This window comes from Crassostrea angulata, chromosome 9 (genome assembly GCF_025612915.1).
Source record: "Crassostrea angulata isolate pt1a10 chromosome 9, ASM2561291v2, whole genome shotgun sequence".
In the NCBI taxonomy this organism is placed as follows: domain Eukaryota; kingdom Metazoa; phylum Mollusca; class Bivalvia; order Ostreida; family Ostreidae; genus Magallana; species Magallana angulata.
The window spans coordinates 6,865,296-6,885,318 of NC_069119.1; the positions used below are offsets into that span (position 1 = coordinate 6,865,296).

General features: G+C 33.4%; 1 pseudogene; it reads left to right on the forward strand.

The window, feature by feature from the left end:
• The first annotated feature begins 17,578 nt into the window (after positions 1–17,578).
• Positions 17,579–19,602, forward strand: LOC128162352 (E3 ubiquitin-protein ligase TRIM71-like; annotated as a pseudogene).
• The last annotated feature ends 421 nt before the right edge of the window (positions 19,603–20,023 follow it).

Here is a 20,023-nt window from a genome sequence, read left to right on the forward strand (position 1 = left end):
AGCGAAATGTTTTACTTTTTGAATGTAAATTATTAATATACACATGTATGCAGATTGAAATGATTAAATTATAATCCAATTAAAAATAAAATTTGTTTATACCTATGTAAAATGTAAACAGATTAAATTTAATCATCACAGTGTTGCATTACTTAAAATGAATTACATACCATTATGCTATTTGTTATATATATTTTAGATTGTTTGTACCAAATACTTATAATATTAAATTTATGTATTATCAAGTGAAGACTCTAAGCAACTCTGCAATAACGGTATTCAAGGACTGATGAAAGTAAAATCAAGTTATCTTTACATAAAGTAAAGAAAGACAAGCCTCAAAAATGACAGATCTGAGATCCTCTGCTGTTTCTGAATGGTTGTTCAATCGAATAAACAATAGCAAATTCATCTTCCCAAGTCAAGGGTTACTGATCCCCTCCGCTCTACATAAACCCTGTTTATGTAAATTGGAGAGGATCAGAAACCCTTGAATGGGGAAGATGTATCAAATTAGGAAGGGAATACTTTGCACTGCATACCTCATTCATTGTCTTAACAAGAGGCCCATGGGCCACATTGCTCACCAGAGGAACAATAGACATAATGAAATCAAAGGACAATATATGGTTTGAGCCTAAAATGGCCCCCTAAAATGAACATTGACATTTTACTGTAATTCTTTGTTTTATTTGTACAAAAATACATTTGAAGTTTTTTCATAATTTTCATTTTGATTTTAGTGCCCACAATTTAAAAATATGACATCACAAAGTTTACCTTTTCCCGCCATTTTCTCAATTTTAGCATAAAACGGCTTGTTTTGAAGCAGTTTTTCTTTAAAGAAACATTGAGCGACTGCTTGAACAAACAAAATATTTTCACCAAAGATGTATTTTTCCAATACTTATAAGTGACAAAAAGTTCGTTCTTGTTCAAAGAGTCGCTCTATATTTCACATTTGAAAAAAAGTAAGAAAAATGTCAAATTTTGATTGATTTTGATTGAATTATAAAGATAGCGTCACTTCTGACGTCATATACTGCCAGTGAGTGCATATAATTCAAATTAATAGGTGAAAAACATATTTCATGTCAACTCTTTTATAAGATAACACAACAAATTAATGTACCTGAATCATTTAAAAAATAGCGAATTATGGGGGCCAAATTTGACTAATATCATATATAGTTCTTTATGGAGTCATATACAAAATAGATCCTTTAAAAAATGGTCCCCTGCTTTTCTGGCAAAATGTTCTTAAATTTTAAAAAAACAAAAACAAATTCTCAAACAAATGACTTTAAATTATCTTCCTTAAAAGGACTTGGTCACGATTTGACTTAAACATTTTCAAATTTTAGTTTTCCATTTTCAATGTTTACACTGATAAATATAGAAGTTTATAATGCTATGTCAAAATTTGAAAGTCAAATATCAAGTTATAAGCAAGATAAGAAGTACATAATTCTTTGTTTTGTTAACAAAGCTCGAATATTGTCATTTTTTACATATGTGTTGTATTGGTGTAAGTTTCAATTCAATGTATCTTTCTTTTTTTGATAATAGTATTTATGAAGATATTGATTTAGTTTAAATTGATTTTACATGTCACTTTGTCTAAGAAATGGTAATTCTCTCCATTACATTTTTTGTTAACAAGTAAAAGTCTTACCTATGTATCTCGCTTGTAACTTGACTTTAACATTCAATATTTTGGTCATTTGAAATTCACCAGTACACTATTTTATACATAAAAGTTATAAATAAAATTTTTGATCTCAAATCATGTGCAAGTCCCAAGGGGGGGGGGGGGGGGGGCTAGTATCCTTCTGAAATACCAACCTCGCAATCTTTCAAGGTACATTTTGGAACAATGATCTTTCCTGCAAGAAAAAGTGGGGGGGGGGGGGGGGGGGGGCTGAATCCTCTATCATGCTATGTTTCTAATAGTTAGGTATAACTTTGCAAAAAAAGTGGGGGGGGGGGGGGGGGGGCTAAGCCCCCCCTAGCCCCCCCCCCCCCCGGTTCCGACGCCTATGTCTTGTGAGACAGAATTAGTTAAATGTTTGATTGGTTTTTAGCTCACCTGAGCCAAAGGCTCAAGTGAGCTTTTCTGATCACAATTTGTCCGTTGTCTGTCGTTGTCGTCGTAGTCGTCGTTGTAAACTTTTCACATTTTCATCTTCTTCTCAAGAACTACTGGTCAGATTTCAACCACATTTGGCACAAAGCACCACTAGGTGAAGGGAATTCAAGTTTGTTCAAATGAATGAAATGCTGAAATACCAACCTCGCAGTCTTTCAAGGTACATTTTGGAACAATGATCTTTCCTGCAAGAAAAAGTGGGGGGGGGGGGGGGGCTGAATCCTCTATCATGCTATGTTTCTAATAGTTAGGTATAACTTTGCAAAAAAAGTGGGGGGGGGGGGGGGGGCTAAGCCCCCCCTAGCCCCCCCTCCGGTTCCGACGCCTATGTCTTGTGAGACAGAATTAGTTAAATGTTTGATTGGTTTTTAGCTCACCTGAGCCAAAGGCTCAAGTGAGCTTTTCTGATCACAATTTGTCCGTTGTCTGTCGTTGTCGTCGTAGTCGTCGTTGTAAACTTTTCACATTTTCATCTTCTTCTCAAGAACTACTGGTCAGATTTCAACCACATTTGGCACAAAGCACCACTAGGTGAAGGGGATTCAAGTTTGTTCAAATGAAGGGCCACACCCTCTTTGAAGGGGAGATAATTGAGAATTATTGATACTTTGTTGGTATTTTTCAAAAATCTTCTTCTCAAAAACTATTCGGCCTGAAAAGCTTAAACTTGTATTGAGGCATTCTCAGGTAGTGTAGATTCAAGTTTGTTCAAATCATGGTCCTTGGGGGTAGGGTGGGGCCACAATAGGGGGATCAAGTTTTACATAGGAATTAATATATAGGGAAAGTCTTTAAAAATCTTCTTCTCAAAAACTATAAGGCCAGAAAAGCTAACATTAAAATGGAAGCATCCTCAGGTAGTGTAGAATCAAGTTTGTTCAAATCATAGTCCCTGGGGTAGGGTGGGGCCACAATGGGGGGGGGTCAAGTTTTACATACGAATATACAGAGAAAATCTTTAAAAGTCTTCTTCTCAAAAACTGTTAGGCCAGGAAAGCTCAGTTTTGAAAGGAAGCATCCTCAGGTAGTGTAAATTCAAGTTTGTTCAAATCATGGTAAGCGGGGGAAGAGTAGGGCTACAATAGGGGGATCAAGTTTTACATAGGAATATATAGAGAAAATCTTTAAAAATCTTCTTCTCAAAAACGATTAGGCCAGGAAAGCTCAAATTTAAGTGGAAACATCCTCAGGTAGTGTAGATTCAAGTTTGTTCAAATCATGGTCCCCCGGGGGTAGGGAGGGGCCAGAATTAGGGGATAAATATTTATACAGGAATATATAGAGAAAATCTTTTAAAAAGTTTCTTTTAAAAAAATTCTTTTGAAAACTATTTGGCCAAGAAAGCTCAAATTGGCGTGTAACCATCCTCAGATAATGTAGACTCAAATTTGTTCAAATCATGGTCCCTGGGGGTAGGGCGGGGCCACAATGGGGGATCAATTTTTACATATAGAGAAAATCTTTAAAAATATTTTTCTCAAAACTATTAGGCCAGGAAAGCCCAAATTTGAGTGGAAGCATCCCTAGATCGTATAGATTCAAATTTGTTTAAATAATAGTCCAGGTGAATGGTGAGGCCACAATGGGGGATGAATTTTTACATAGGAATATATAGAAAAATCTTTTAAAATCTTCTTTATAAAGACCATTTGGCCAGAAAAGCTTAAACTTGTGTAGAGGCATCCTCGGGTAGTGTAAATTCAAGTTTGCAAAATCACAGTCCCTAGTGGTAGGGCGGGGCCGTGATGGCAGTTTGGATTTTTACATAGGAATATATAGAGAAAATCTATAAAAATATTCTGGGATAGTTTTCGGTCCAAAACTCAGTACTTAGTGTGAAAGCACAGGTTATGCAGATTTAAGTTTGATGAAACCATGATTGCCTAAGAGAAAAGTGGGGCCACGAAATGGGGGGGGGGTATATAGGAATAGAGAAAAATCTTCTTACAGGTACAACAACAAAAGGGGCTTTGTATTTACCAAAAAAAAGAGGGGGATAAAAATTGGCAGATTTTCAATTTTTGTTAGCAAGATCTACTGTACTTAGTTGTCAAGATATTTTGATACTGTAATGCTAATTTGATCAGAATTAAGGCAATTGTTGCTCAGGTGAGCGATGTGGCCCCTGGGCCTCTTGTATGTATTATTTTATCTTATGTATATAAAGAAGTATTCTTCTGAAGAACTGCAATGCTGAATATGTGATTTGACTATATTAACATCAACCTGCTAAAAAAGACCCAATGATAAATATAAGAATTTCTAGAAGAAAAATTACAAAATCTTTTCATACAGGATTAATTTAAATTTTAAAAATGCTTTCTTTTGTGAGATGGTGATATGCGGGATATGAGGGTGGCGACGTTTCTATATGCGGGATATGAAGGTGCCGACGTTGTAAAAAAAACAAACATACCGCGCGTTATGTAATTTTTTTCTGCAATGATCTCTACGTACATTAAACCCGCATCAATCAAAGAAAGTATTGTATCATTTATACATATATTTACATTTTTCTTGTAACAAATTGATAAATTGATTGTAAACAGTATTAAAATCAATTAAATTACTGTTACTGTACATGATTACATTAGCTAAAGAAACAGCCAAATTTACTCCTTGGAAATATGGAGTCTGACATCATAGTTAATTCCTGCAGTCCATGATTTTTTTTTTGTCTGATAAACGTTATGACCAAACGATAAACGGTGCATGTACATTTTAGTCTTGTCAGTTTTTACAGAACTAGGATTGCAATTAATTTTCGTAAGATATAAAGGGTATCATACTTGGTGAATGTAAGTATTCGACTATGTTGTACTGATTGTTTAAGGCTGATTTAGATTTCATTCAAAATAAAGCAACCAGTTTTTTTTTTAAATAATACAGAGGATTGACCAGACTGCTGCATGTTCATATATGTAACTATATGGACTATTTTGTGAGTGTAATCCCTCATTTAGAACTTTTTTCCAATAACTGGAAAATTGTATGCCATCTGGCTCCAAATATTAGAAAATAAAACTAGTTTCTCCTCTATCTACATGTACAACAATGACATACGTACATACACTAAAACAGTACCAGTACAGTGCGGGATTTGTTGAAGAGAGGAGGAATGGAGCTGGTGGTCTGTGTTTGGCAGGATTTTAAAATGCCTTTTTGAAGTATTCTAGCTATACTTGACATATCATGAAATCAATGAACAACCACAAAAACTAGTTTTTCTGCAGTTTAACTATTGAATTTTTTTAAAATATTGATCACCGAAGGTTCGGGGAAGGGCGACCCCCTCTTAATTTGCCAGAGCCAAACCACAGAGCATTGGGTCAAATGCTGCAGCATTTATCAGCTTTATTGCCATATTAAAATAGGGGGATATCTTAATTTACAACTTCCATTTAGAATATGAAAACTGAGTTCTTCCTCTTTGCAAATATTGTAATAACAAAATAAGGTATCTTACTGCCTAATCATACTTTACCCCCCCCCCCCCCCCCCCCAATAGTTTGGAGCCTAAAGCATTTGTATGTATTTATCATTCATTTTCAGGTGTCATGCACATTAATATTTCCTCTTCCAGTGCGCGTTATTCAATTTTTAAAGAATATCTGTGATTAAAGTTGCATGCCAAAAACTGCTACTGGTTGAAAAAAGCTTCAAAGATTTTTATAATACAAGAATCACCTGATGTACCAAAGTGATTTCAACACCTTTGGTGACATTGAACCTACATTTTTAATTTAACACAAAAAACTACAAAGAAAGAGTTCTCAACATTTTATTGTCATTTTCTTTCATTACAACATTTTAATCTTGAGTAATAATTGTCAAATCCCCATTTGTGACTTTCGTTCCCTCTCTGTCTTGCATAAGAACCAAATTTCTTTGTATACAAATTGTGAATGAAGTTCAAATGAATGAAGAAATGCCTGAACTTTCCTAGCTATAGATATGTCAAATTTTATTAAGCAACATTTTCTAGAAACTTTAATTGTTCTCAATTACTTCACAAAAATAAAATTGTTTTAAATTTCAAATTGTGTAACTTAATAAATGTAGCTCTTGGTGCAAGGAAAAAATAATGAACATTTAATGAAAACATAACAATGGAATTATTCTAAAAGTAGAAGAAGTGAAAGTCTTTGAACATACCCAGCAGTAACAACAATATTACAAGAAAATTGTGCCACAGTCGTCATTGAAATAAAACATCAAAAGAAAAGAAGAGTAGACTCACAAACTTACTGTGCTAATTACAAATCAAATACATGTGAGGGTTGCATAGTTTCACCCTTGATAAATCTTTACCTTCCCCCATCCCAAATGAAATATCTAATTTAAGAGTTTTAAATAAAGCTTTTCAAAAAGAAATTCTTTAAATCAGTATAACCTTGGCCAAAAGCGACAAAAAAGCTTTTCTTTTCTCATTTAAACTGTTTCAACTATGACGCTTTAAAAGTTACTGGTAAGTTTATACCAAAACAAAATATTAATATCCCATAAATAATGATATACACTCGTATTTCAATTTACAAATCAAGTAAAAAAATACTGAGATCATGTTATACACATATTTACTAAAAACAAAATTAAATTATGAGTAAGAGAAGATTTCTTAATATGACAGTAGCACTGACAAAATGAATCTATTTATTCTAAATCGCTGTAGTTGTACAGTTTTGAATAACATTCCACTTTTTTATGTTCAATTTTAAGGCAGTATTTATACAATCAATTAAACGAAAATTTTTAGTTAAAACTATATCAAACATTTTATATAATTGAAACAATATTTGTTTTTAAAAAATAAATTAAACACGAGAAATCTTGATTTTGTTTTAATGTGAATCTTTTTTTTTGGACAATCACACAACCTTATTTGGGAAATTAACCCATTTCTTTAAAACCCGAAAACCATGAAAATCATGACCTGAGGTGATGAAGCACTTGACATGTATATATACAGTGTACTCAGATGTGTAAGGTTTTTCTCAAGTCTTCAGCAGGTCAATTCAATTAATTGAGCTATATAATTTCTTTACAATGTTTACAACTATCTAAATGATGCTACTGTTGTAAATTATATCACAGCACTTGTCACATGTGAAACAGCCAATCAGACTGCTTATTATGTGTCATTCAATCAAAATAAGGCTAACAATCACATTCATCCAATCAAAAACACTGTAACAAGATCTGTCTGACAGTCTTGTTTGTAAGCCAAAAAGAACAAGATAACATTCATCAACAAACAATGGTATGGCTACATTCTCTCTTGGTATGAAACGCTTTACAAATGAACAAACTTTGAACAGATGATGTCAACTGGAATAATTATAAACAACAAAATATGAATAGTACAAGCAAACTATATGCTGATATAAGGATCAGACACGTTCATATTTTTTCCTCATCCAAATCTCTCTATATTTAAAGAGGTAGAAGATGCACATACCAGGCTTAGTTACTTATCAAAATGCCCAATATACATATACATTTCTCGTTTTACACTAAATAGTCTTAATCTGGAAATAGAAAAACCTTTTTCTAATTTGAACATATTTTAAATGCAATAAAGAAAATACCATATGCTTGAATGCACATGTATTTAATTTTCTTGTGAAAAAAATACGCTTTTTTTGGTGAGTATACATTTTAAATTTAAATGAATGAAGAGTTGCCATGTCAACTGCCAATCAAATCACAGACATTTCTGTTCCTTGGTGATGGTGTCTAGCGACTCGTTATAAAATCCAAGTAACGCTGGGAACAAAAGCACAGTCCTTTAACTTCCTGTAATGCCTGATAAATAAATGATGCCGTTCTCTCTTGGCCCGAGCTGTTAGATGGTAAAGTTTCCAGATGATACCCCTCCACCCCCTGCCTGATCACTGCTCCATCAGAACGGGGTAAACCCTTAAAGGGGATCATAGTATCCAAGTGACTGGCCTCTATTTGATAGAGATATTGGGGAGCCATGCATGGCCATCATCCAGTTCTTATTGGCATCGCTGGTTACATGTTTTGTTTTCTTCCTTCGAACAATGTCCTCTATTTTAATCAGGACTTTTTTTTTCGACACAAAATCACCTAAATAAGAAAAGAACTTCTTGTTAACTATGATCGCTGGCTCATGTACAATATTTGTTTATTTTTTAACATCTATCATATAATTCAATTACTTCATTGAAATATTCATTGTCTTCAGTTTTACAATGCATTTTCATTTTATAAATTTTCACCAAGATTCTACATTTATCATGGTAATAGACAGCACCTAAGAAAATCATGAAATTGTTTTAATATGAGATAATTCAAGATGTCTGACAGATTCACAACACCAAACATCCTCTGTTCATAATCAACCACAATCAGACGGTGAACCTGAACAAAAAAACAAGAACAAATCATCAAAAATCCATATCAACATCCCTACATACAACCCCGTCCAATCTAGATTTACTGCCATTTCAAGTTTCAATACATAAATATTGCCCTTTAGTACGAATGCCCTTGAGCGATATAAGGGATGACTAGTACTAATTATGAACACTTCAAAGTGTTCAAAAGCTCCCCGTTCATTCAATTAACCACCAGATCTTCTTTAGATTTGCAGATACTGATTATATGTTTTATTCGTGTTCTTAAAATCATTTAATAGAGAAAAAATCCAAATTTTTATATCAAAAATTGTACATTTTGCCATATCTGTGTAGATAGCTTTTTTTCTTTTAAGAGATTAATTAAGTGCAAAAAAGATAAGAGTTTAGTGTATCTAAATTAAATAGATTACTTCCCCTTTAACAGTCATTTATATCACCACTTACAGAGTGTCGCTCTTTTTACAGGTCACCACCCCCTCAAACCAGGTCTCCTGAAACCAGATAAATTTTACAGGCATGTTAGAAAATAGAAATACTAAGTACAGAACAAGACTAAAGAAAAAATACGTCTTGCGCTCATCAAATACATTTCTCTCAAATTCAAGAGAATTTTGTTATTTATTCAGCGAAAATCTTCTGTTTCTTGACGCAGAAAGATACATGTAAACTGTCACATTGTGTGACCAAACAACGGCTAGTTGCTTTAAGTAAGTGTACTCTAAAGCATAAGTATCAAGTTATCTTTTTATTCAAAACTACTAACTACTTGAAGTCTTTTCCACAAACTTTCAAGAATTTGACCTACCTCTCCTCATTTCATCTTTGCTGTTAACCTTCAGTCCAAATTTCTTGGGGTTTTATTTTTTTGATGTTGTTGTTGAGTTATGACTATAGTTAAAAGCTATGGAGGGACAAAAACATCCACAGTCCCTCGTTGTTTTACCTGAGTCTTATGCTGCAATGATTGCTCTATCTATATCAAGGTCACTGTATGTCCTCTCTGCAGCCAAGAAAACAAAGTCATGTAATGGTCCTTACTTCATCTTATCTGGCAAGCCATTTGAACTATATCAGTAGATACTTAACAAACAAAATCAATTCAGACATGTTGCTCTACTATCACCTATAGATAACCTACATGTTTATCACATTGCAGTAGATGCCTCGATCACATGCACCCAGCATACCTCGGCCCATTCGTACCTCGTAGGTTACGGAATTGGCGGGTGTTTGCCGAATGGCCTAGATCGGGGACCCTCTCTCTCTCTCTCTCTCTCTCTCTCTCTCTCTCTCTCTCTCTCTCTCAGTGTAGCTCTGGTGATCTTTCTAAGTTATATTAATCTAAAAACCTGCAAGGAAATGTGAAACTCAGAGTGAACATTTAAGTTATCTGATTGTATACTCATATGAACCAATATTTGGATTTTAAGTGCAAGTGAAAAATCGTAATTAACAAATGCCTGTATAAACAACATGTTGTTCTATGAATAATATTGTAAACAACACTTGAATAGTATATTTCCATAAAATATGTGCATCACAAAATATTTATGTTTTTTCATACAATATGTACGTTACAAATTATATATGTTAAGAGTTATTGAAAGTAGTCAAAAAAGTACACTTAACATTTTAGCTGCAATCGATTAAACTACCATTACAAGTAATCAAAAATCTCTTCGATTACAGATTACTGTCAATAATTTAAGGAATAATCATTACGATCTATTACAAATACCCAAAGCCTACGAAAGCCGGGAAGGATCATTCGAGATTCGAGATTCATAATACGAGATTCGAAATTCGAGATTCAATATCTAAATTAACCAATCAAATCAAGGATCTGAAAATGTGTATCCTAGCGACATCAAACTGTTCTAAATAAAGATAATCCGTACATGCTCTTATATACAAATAAATGCTATGTTCACTTCTCCCTACCTAACTAAATAATTATTTGTATTTGCTTTTACACAGAATATCTAAGTAGACTAGTAATAACGCAGTGTGCTTCGCGGATCTAAGTGATTTTGTTTGCCCTGGTGCATTTCCACCTGATGCGTTTGAACCCTGGGGTATTTCACAACCAGTAATAGTTTAAACCCCGGGTTTATTCACCCCTTTTGTGTAAAACTGCGTTTATGGTAGAGAACTTCATAAGCGTAGCTAATTTTTCTGTAGGGGGGTCCTAGGTCAATTCTAAATAATTTTACTATGTAAATTTAATAAGCTCCAATTTTCCCGAGGAGGGGGTCCAGATCCCCTGACCCCCTCCTTTCTAGATCCGAGCATGAAGAATAGTACATGTATCTAAATAATCTAAATGTAAATAATCAGTTCGGTTTCACCAATAAATATAAGCATTACTTATCTTTTTATGTATGCATACAGTCATACACTAGTATTATGATTGTAAACAAATCATTGAGGTTTTATCGCATCATACGGAATTATTAATTAATATACTTTTTTTCTTTTCTTCAGTAAACAACTTATTTTATTATGAGTCTTACTTTTGGAATTGTTTTCAATATAGAAGGATACCTATCTCTACAATTAAAGGTAGGGATGATATGGTGCCAATTTTTTCACATTGCCGATTTCTTGTGCAGAGAACAGTAAAACTTTTATTAATTGTTGTATTTTGTTATAATTCATTCATTGATATATCAACAAGAATGAATAAAATTAGACAAGCATATGTATCACACCCAAGTTAAGATTCTCTGTAGTTTCCTACCCCCCCCCCTTCCCCGCACCAAATATTGACAGTAATTACATATAAATCATACAAATGTTTTCTTTGTGTATAAGTAAATCTCTAAAAATGTAAATAAGCACTGCAAACAAAGATGTGTGTATTTAATATACTGCTACATTACACTTAGCCAGATAAAATGTAATCAGGGTGAAGCTACAAGGGGCGAGTGGTGCAAATTTACCAATTTGTCGCCATACACACAGAACACCAAATAAAGAAACTGTGAGTCGTGTGTGGAATGCATAGAAGATGGCGGCAAATTATTTAAAATAATCAGCGCAAAAACCAACAAATAGGCTGTTATTTGGTACCTATCCTGCAAAAATATTGATAAAAAATGTTATCGTCACATAACATAGCCGATTAAGTTAATGTGTACATATGATCAACGTACATGTAGTTCTAATATACAAGAAGGCGGACGTATCAGGCGGGATCCAGAAAAATCAATTTCAAAAATGATCGGTTGAATTACATTAAATGCTTTGAAAATTGTTTTAAACTATAGCACGGGTCAAATTGCATGATAGAAGCTATGTACAGTGTAAATGGAAACTTTCATTCTATATCAATATGTAGTATTACATTATAACAAATGAGAGTATAGCACAGTGTCCTTTACCGGCACCACCTCCCTCCCCATAGAAAATGAAACAATTGTCGTTTCATTTGCTAAAATGTATGTGGTTCAAGATTTTTCTAAAGGACATACCCGATTAGATTTGAAAAATGAGTCGTACGTTTAAAGCTATTTTTGTCAAAATTTTTAGATTCATTTGGTTATATTTTAGTCCATTTGGGTAATTAGATGCACCAGCGCAGCTCTAATTTATATATAATCAGGCCATAAATTCAAAATATTTTCAAAAATTAATAGCTTTAAATCCAGTGGATAAAAAAAGGAAAGCAAGTCGAACTCGATGAGTGCTAATACCTGTGTTGAATGAATGGTACAGTAGGATATGCGCAAAAAGTCCCGTCTACTCTTTCCTACCCTATATTTATTGGAATATTAAATCCGATTATAAGAGTCAAATTAAAAATCAAGTACGGATATGTACCTGTTTATCAAAAGTAAAACTACTCATAATTTATCTACAGTGCATCGTTATGGAGCTACACAGAAAGTTTTATAATAATTTGCCGAACCAATTAAAAAAAAGCAGCTTGGAAAACGAAGAGAAAACAAAATGGGGACAGAATAACTGACAAATTAATTAGGACTATATAGCCCCCCCCCCCCACCCCACCCCACCCCACCCCCATTTGAAATGTATATATTGAAAACAGATTATTGAGTACAACATCCGAACACAATTTAAAGAAAATTTCATGTTTTTTATCATTTTCGCTAGCTAATGTAAGACATCACGAATACCCCAAACCCCCTCACGGAAAAGGAAATGCTAGGTGGTGAGAGAGAGAGAGAGAGAGAGAGAGAGAGAGAGAGAGAGAGAGAGTCGATGTAAATCACAGGTGCGCTAACACCGTTAAAATTAAAGCTTGCTAGTTGGTCTGCCCTACCCTAGCTACCTCCTCTCTTTTCTCGTTTTAGAGGCTTAATTATTGTCTATATATATATATATATATATATATATATATATATATATATATATATATATATATATATATATATATATATATATATACACAGGATGAATGACCATCTTTAAGTCCTCCTTAAAGATAGCTTAAAGGTGTTTAAAGGTAGCTTAAAGACGATCTTTAAGCCACCTTTAAGCTACCTTTAAGCTATAAGTATTGCTTAAAGGTGGCTTAAAGAAAGCGTAAAGGTGGCTTAAAGGCAGCTTAAAGACTATCTTTAAGCCACCTTTAAGCCACCTTTAAGGACAACTTATAGGTCCTTAATGTCCAAACTTCTTTAAGCCACCTTTAAGCCACCTTTAAGCTACCTTTAAGCCACCTTTAAGCCATTAAAAAAAATTCAATTCAATATTGTGCTTAATTTCCAACAAAATGTATTAACTTTATGAAAGAAAAGGTATTAAAACGGTTTTTGTTCTAGAAAGAAAAATGAAAAAAAAAACACAAAAAAAACCGGCCACGGCGAGAATTGAACCCGGGACCCTTAGCATACTAGCATCACCACACATCCTCTGCGCCACGGCAACCTACATATATATGAGCGTTTTTATATCCTATATATCAGTGGATATTGAATCACTGTATTGAATGTGTTTACTTGAAAAGATTTTGACAAACCATTCAGTTTGTAACAATCAATTATATCTAATTTATAAATTACATGCATGCATGTATTTAGAATGAAATACGGAACTTGGTCTTCAGTGAACAAAAATATATTATACCTAAATGGAAACCGTTAGGTTCACTATAGTAGGCTTTCTTAGTTAATTAATTTAAACCGAGTAGATATACGTTCATCTAATTTATAGCTATAAAAATGTAAGAAAGAAAATGAAATCATTTCTTTTATTAAATGCATTGATACTATTAGGGTATTTGTTCAATTTCCCGCAATTTCCCGGTTTTCATGATCGCGGCGCCGTTCCAATATGTTTAAATATTTACATGTAATTGTATGTACATGTACACATGATTTTTAAACTATCAATTCTATAACAAACAAAATTACCAATTACCGGTGACGTATTTACTGCATGTGGCAATTGCAAATGACTTGTACATACAATTGTATGATGTGCCAGGCCGGGTATATTTGACATATTTACCCTTATACATATATTTAAATAATCAACCCCTATTTATGATCACCGGTACATTAAATAATTAGCCTCAAGATTTTACTCTTACATACGTGTATCGTTAATTTGTAGACGTAACATCTTTGAAACCCAGAACTAGGAAATAATACTTTGAAAATGAATTACAAATGTAAATTAACTTTTATTCACTAGACTTATCGTATACTCGTACATACTAAGATTCAACGCCTTTAGAAACCCTGACGTGCACCTGGGCACACGACACACCTGTTGTGTATATCTTGTATATTCTGTGTTAGTTCCAGGGGTTTTCTTAAGTTGGACAAACAATAGACTTTAATTAGATATACACAAACATGCACCTGGGCACACGACACGACTGCTGTGTATATCTTGTATATTCTGTGTTAGTTCCAGGGGTTTTCTTAAGTTGGACAAACAATAGACTCTAATTAGATATACACAAACGAACAAAACTATGTCTAGACAAACAAAGCAGTAATATCCTGCCCGATATAACAAAGGCAGTTGAGAGTCTTTTCATCTTTAACATGTATCTAGCAGTTAGAAATAATGAAAATTGGAAAAAAATACAAACCTTAAATCGATTAACAAATTAAATCATGCATTTTTGGTTCATTATCTTTATTTTGTTTAATAACCGGATGAACTGAGAGAGAGAGAGAGAGAGAGAGAGAGAGAGAGAGAGAGAGAGAGAGAGAGTTTTTTTCACCGATTAATTTATAATAGGAAACAAACATACTTTAATAAGTTTTATGCACATATTAAGATACAGAGACTGCGCTCATACCTACAATAATTTTGAAACCCCCAAAAAATTATAAAGAATTTTATAACGGCAATCTGTGTCCATCAGAGCGGTGCTGATGATAGCGATCTGTGTTTAATGGAGCGACGATTAAAACCGCCTGGAACACCCCCCCCCTTCCTTGGAAATTATATTATCACTCGGATGACCCCCTCCCATCTCTATAAAAGAGCTTTTGCATTTAATATATGTTTTTATTGTTCAGCTTGATCAATATTGACTTAAAGGCCACTTAAAGACAGTGTAAAGGCAGTGTAAAGAGAGCGTAAATGTCACTTAAAGATGCTTAAAGGCGGCTTAAAGGTGGCTTAAAGGTAGCTTAAAGAAGTTTGGACATTAAGGACCTATAAGCACTTGCTTAAAGGTGACTTAAAGGCGGCTTAAAGGTTGTATAGCCTTTAAGCTCCTTTAAGTCACCTTTAAGCCACCTTTAAGGACTTGCTTAAAGATGGTTTTTCGCCCTGTGATATATATATATATATATATATATATATATATATATATATATATATATATATATATATATATATATATATATATATATGCTTTTAATGCCTTGTATCAAATTAAATCAATTTCAAATTCTAAATCAAAATTGACAAAATTGAAAACTCTCTCTCTCTCTCTATCTCTCTCTCTCTCTCTCTCTCTATCTATCTATCTCATATCGACAATTACTGGCATTGCCATACCCTACAATACACTATTCCTATCTGGATTGTTGTCGTTGAGGTTGTAAATCATTATATCTTCTATGGTTTTAAACTTTATCATAACCTATATTTTGACATGTCGATTATTACATTGAATTTCGTTTCATAGCTAAAACCACACTCAGTTTTAATTATTTAGATTAAACAGATCTTTCTTCGCGAGCCGATTTTTACACAGTTGGGGCGAATACACTTCGGGTTAAAATTGTTCGGGGGAAAATACATACAGGGCAAACAAAACTACTTAGATTCGCAAAGCCAACAGTGTTATCACTAATTTAATTGTTTAAACTGTGTGGGGTTAACTCATAAATGTTAGTTTAACCATTTTATAACCACTATATAAGAGCTATTAAGACATTTCTTTGTAGGAAAGAGCATGTACGAATGATCTTTATTTAGAATAGATTGATGTTGCTTGGATACAGGTTTCAGATCCATGATTTGATTGGTTAATTTAGATATTGAATCTCGAATTTCGAATCTTGAATCTCGCATATCGAATCTCGTATGATCCTTCTCGGCTTTCGTAATAGCCTGTATGAAACACACATTGATATTAATTATAAGTACACTTAAAAATTTAGCTGCAATCGATTAAACTACCATTACAAGTAATCGAAAATCTCTTCGATTACAGATTACTGTCAATAATTTAAGGAGTGATCATTACGATCTATTACAAATACCCCAAGCCTGTATGAAACACACATTGATATATTGACAAGTTGATGTTAACTGTTGATGATCTATACAAGGTTGGTATTTCTTTTTAAGATTTCTTTCTTTCAGGTTATGACCTAGAGCGCTAGGAACTGTTCAGTTATGTTTAAAACAAATTAGCAGATAGAAAAATTAGCTTGATAGAAAGCTTTTACCAGTAAAGGAACCAATGAAAGCAAGAACATGGCACAAGACTTGTTTACTTAACAAAGAATTGTATATGTATCTTGCGTATAGTCTACTACGGCAGACAGTCAAATTTTAATTGTTCAATAAAAACGCATTACTAATAAAGCATTGTAAACAATTTAAATAGAAAAATGAAATATGACCAAAATCGTTACCATGTTCCTTAAAAGTATTTGTAGAAGGAAAAGACAGATAGGAGATAAACACACCACAGCCCCAGACTTAATTGGCACATAAAGTTATTACAATATTTTGTTAAAATCCGATCATGTATTGAAAATATCACTTCTTATTTCATATATTCATTCAATTTCAATTTAATATGATTTTTACTTTTAGATAATATATTGAGGTGTAGATGTTAGATATTTAGAAACATACAGAAAGAAATAACCAGTTTATTAGATGTTCAACAGCCGTGGACATTTAGAAATGTCTAAAAAAAAAAATAATAACATTTGAATGCTAGTAGGTAATGGTTTAGGTTCGTTTACATCCAGGAAATGATAACTCTGGCAAGAAAAACGGTTTTTGGGGAAAAAAATCTAAATAGGAAAAAAATAATTGTTAATGGCTATTTCAAAAATTATAAATTAAACCACTAGCTGCAAGGCTATAACAAATTGCATATAATTAACTTAATTTGTCAAGATTTTAAGTTATAGTTAATATAATTATATTTTCACATTGTTTACCCAGTCATAATATTTTTAGAGTACAAGTGATATATTATGATAGTTTACGACGCATTGCTGTCCAAATTAGAGATAAAGGGGGTGTCACCTTAATCACGTGATGGTAACACTATACCAAAACGTAAAAATACAAGGATTACCTGTTGATTTGCACAGATTTGTAATTTGTTCGTAAGGAAAAAGTACACACAATGTAGTAAGTATCTGTATTTTAATTATTACAGGAATCTACCGTTTAATCTTTTAAGGTAAATTAAACCAAATTTTGACCAATTGTAGGAAGGTCATAATGTGGAATGCGAACGGATTTACTTTAATTTTTTTATTACGTGAATTTAGTATAAAAGATTAACGTGGAAAACAAACATACGCTGAAATTAATGAATTTTTTTCTTGTAGATTTCTATTTTTAAAATCCCGTCAAGATGTCTATATGCATGGACCCCCGGCGTAGTGACCAGGATGTGTTACGGTGTGATCTGTGTGCGACCCCGGTACCCCCTACAGAGTGTATGTACTGTGACATTTGTGACAACTATCTGTGTAGCCCATGTGTGGGTAAACATCTCTTAGATGTATCCAAAGAACACAAAGTGGTGACATTTGAAAAACGGGGATCTACTACGAAATGTCAAAAACACTTTTCAAAAATATTTGAACTTTTCTGTGAACAATGCAACATTCCTATCTGTGTAAAGTGTGCTTCCTCTAAAGAACACATAGGTCATGAATTTATTGACATGGTGGAAACACTAGAAAACCAAAAAGAAATCATACTCAATGATTTACAAGAACTAGAAAAATCAATCTATCCAAAATATCAGGAGATTGCATCTATCATCCCAGTTCAGAAAGCTGATCTGAATGAAAACTCAAAAAAACTTACAAAAGCTATTGAGAAACATGAAGAAGACTTGCGGAGAGAAATAGACACCATTATAAAAAAAATGAAATCAGATCTTCATGAAATAAACTCTAAACACTTGGCTTTACTATATAAACATGAAAATGAAATCAAGCGCACAATTTCTGATATCAAACAAAGCATTGCTGATCTGAAGAAGTTACTTAACACCAATGATGTCAGTCTCGTCTCTGCCTACAAATCCAGGAATGATGAATTCAGAAGATTGCCACCTAAACTCAAAGTTAAGTTTTACTCCTAAAAAAAATCAACAAAGAACATATTTATCAACAGTTTGGTTCTCTATCAGCGTTATCTATCAAAACAGAAGAACGCGGATACACAACAGATTATCCGGCTGCTGAGTCCTCTCCCCTGAACAGACAGTTCATTGATGAACCACGGGTCATCACAGATATAAACACTGAGTTTGGACGTGCTAATCGTTTATTTCGTGTGTCCTGTCAGATTGATGATGAAATTTGGACATGTGGTAATGACAGAAAGATGAGAGTCTACAACTTACAAGGCGAACTAGCGAAGTCAGTCCAAACCAAGTCAGGGAACAGGCCAGAGGACATAGCAGTGACAAGGAGAGGCGATCTAGTTTATACCGATTACAATGAAAGAACTGTGAATATAGTGAAGAATACACAGATACAGACAGTGATAAGACTACAGGGGTGGAGACCTAGTGGTGTTTCTAATACCTCCTCCGATGACCTCCATATTGTTATGGACAGTGAAGATGGTAAACAAACAAAAGTTGTGCGTTACTCTGGCTTTGCAGAGAAACAAAGTATTCAGTTCAATGCCCAAGGACAACTTCTCTATTCTGATGGATTATTTAACTCTAAATACATTAGTGAGAACAGGAACCTACTAGATATCTGTGTGTCAGACTGTTACGCCCGTTCAATAGTGGTGGTCAATCAGGCTGGGAAACTCCGGTTTACCTACACTGGTTCACCCTCTACTACCAAGGGATCATTTAATCCACGCGGCATCACAACAGACAGCCAGGGTCGGATCCTGATAGCTGATAGTGACCACCACAATATCCATATCCTGGACCAGGACGGACAGTTCCTCCGCTACATTGACAACTGTCATTTACAAAAACCATGGGGTTTATGTGTGGATACCAGAGACAGCCTTTTTGTGGCTGAGTTGTACACACGTAAAGTGAAGAAAATACAATATTACAAATAAACAATATGTGGCGGTGTTTATATATGTAAAAAAAAAAGTATATGGATCTGTTAAATGTATTCTTGAATTACATGTGGACAACTGACTGTATATAAATAACTATATTGCTGATGCAAACAGACTGATTGGTGTATGTACATGTAAATATATGAATGAAAATTGTTTTTATTCATTTGATATAAACAGGTTTTTTTTAAAAATATATCTGCAGATTGAAATGTGTTTATTAACAAAATGTTAATCAAGTTAAAAATGTCAACAGATTGAATTGAACTGTGTTTACATAAATTTAAAATAAACACAAAGATAGTGTGTGTGCATGTGGATTTTTGTTTTCTATAGGTAAATAAAATGATGTTATATCAAGTTTATTTATTGAAAATGTTTTCCGTTGTCAAATGTCTTAGTAAAAGTATTCAGCTTGTTCCAGTTTCATTTAGGCTCAAAAGCTGACTATAATTGCTATCACAAAACAATGTAGCTGCAGAACTGTAGCTCCACAGGAAATGTGGGTTGACGGACTGTTGAGCTACAGGTCATTCCAAATAAAAGCATAGGTTATCACAGATTTCAAAGCTCACCAAGACAAGACATTAAATTTATGAGGCATCACCTTTATTAGACCACTTTACCATATTAAATGTAAATCTTTCTTTATGAACTTGGATATTCATGAATACCGTTTTGACACAATATCGTATATCATATGTTAAATCATATGTTCATTTCATACAGTATTATAAGAAACAATGTT